Source organism: Octopus sinensis, linkage group LG18 (assembly GCF_006345805.1).
Source record: "Octopus sinensis linkage group LG18, ASM634580v1, whole genome shotgun sequence".
Taxonomy (NCBI): Eukaryota; Metazoa; Mollusca; class Cephalopoda; order Octopoda; family Octopodidae; genus Octopus; species Octopus sinensis.
Window position 1 is genome coordinate 3,798,985 of NC_043014.1, and position 1,788 is coordinate 3,800,772.

Consider the following 1,788-nt stretch of genomic DNA (forward strand, 5'->3'; position numbering starts at 1 on the left):
GCGAGTGTTTGTTGTCGAAGCGGCGACTTCTCGGCAACGCCGTCTGATTGGTGAGGCGCCGCATGAACGGATCAAAGGCGAGATTCCCGCTGTCCCTATCTGCTGTCTAGCGAAAGCAGAGCCGAGGGTACGGGCACGAGTGCGCTGAGTGATTCGGCACCGGGGAGAAAGTGCGATTTCTGCCCCGCTGCCCCGAATGTCAAAGTGAAGAAGTTCCAAAGAGAGCGCGGGTAAACGGCAGGAGTAACTTCGACTCTCTAGTGGACGGATCGAAGGCGAGGAGATTCCCACTGTCCCTATCTACTGTCTAGCGAAAGCAGAGCTGAATACGGCGAAGACCACGAGTGTGTGTGTCCGTGTGTTATCGACCAGGCACGAAGCGGCGATTTTACTTTCAAGAGTTCTCGGTCGAGTGCACGAGTGCGCCAAGTTATGCGGCCGGTTGATTGCCGGGGAGTAAGTCTGAGTACGACGAAGACCACGAGTGTGTGTGTCCGTGTGTTATCGACGAGGCACGAAGCGGCGATTTTATGTGCCCGATATCGAAAGAACGCACCTAAGCTCACGGTGTCGCCCACGTGCACGTGGATGTAGTTGCGACCGATGCCGGAAGGATGTCACGAGATACACGCGGTCGATAGGGCGACGTGGTCCGTCCCGTAAATTCCCGAAAGATGACAAACTGCGGCCAGTGTAAGCAGGGGCTGCCTACGCCAGGCATGCCCCCGCCTTCGCCCGCAGCTCCGCCACGCTACCGTGCCCGAAATCGAAGTTGCGACAGATGACAAACTGCGGCCAGTGCAGGTATCAGCCGATAGCGGCGGGCCTGCGCCCGCCTTCTCCTGCCTTCGCCCGAGTGGACGGGGGATCACTCGGCTCGTCCGTCGATGAAGAGCGCGGCTATCCGCGTGAACTGATGCGAAATGCAGGACTCAGTGAACATCGACACCTGGAACGCACATTGCGGCTCCGGGATCCTATCGTCCCGGGGCCCCGTCCGGTCGAGAGGCGGTCACGACAAGAAATTGCCGTCCGCCGCGGCCGTTGGCTGCGGCGGGGAGTCGGGAGTCGCAGGAAAGGGCGGCGCTCGCCGCGAGGCCCGCATTGTCTCGCGCGCGATTCGCCGCCGCTCGATCGTCCGTCTCCCGTAATGCCAGACCGTCAACGTTGCGAAGCGCTGTTGCGACGGCCGCGCCGCCCCGAATCGCGCGGCCGACGACGACAAATCGCGGAGGGAGCCCGCCGACGAGCGGAAGCAGAGGAGTAGGAGCAGTAGTAGGAACAACGACGACACGGTGAGGCCCCTCGTCCCGTTTGCGTCCTCTACGTCCCTCCGAGCAACCGCCGCCCTCCGTCGCTGACGCCGCCGCCGTCTCGTCTTTCGGCGTTCGCTCTGTGGGAATATCTCTTTCGTGCGAGCGTTCGTGCCGATCGACAGCGGTGCGCCGGTTGCAGCACGAGCAGCAGCCGTCTCTTCGCAGCGGGGAACTCTTCTTTTTTCACGCTGCCCTCGACTCGGACGCGATTACCCGCCGAACTTAAGCATATCGCTAAGCGGAGGAAAAGAAACCAACCAGGATTCCCTAAGTAACGGCGAGTGAACCGGGAGAAGCCCAACGCCGAATCTCGTCGGCCGCACCGGTCGTCGAGAGCTGTGGTGCAAGGGTCGTACTCGGTCGATCGTTTCGCCCGGCTAGGTTCGGAGTCCCCTCGATCGGGGCTGCCCAGAGCGGGTGCCAGGCCCATTCGGAGCCGGCGGCGATCGACGGTGTTCATCGGCCCGAGAGT

General features: G+C 62.0%; 1 pseudogene; it reads left to right on the forward strand.

The window, feature by feature from the left end:
- The first annotated feature begins 852 nt into the window (after positions 1–852).
- Positions 853–1,011, forward strand: LOC115221867 (annotated as a pseudogene).
- The last annotated feature ends 777 nt before the right edge of the window (positions 1,012–1,788 follow it).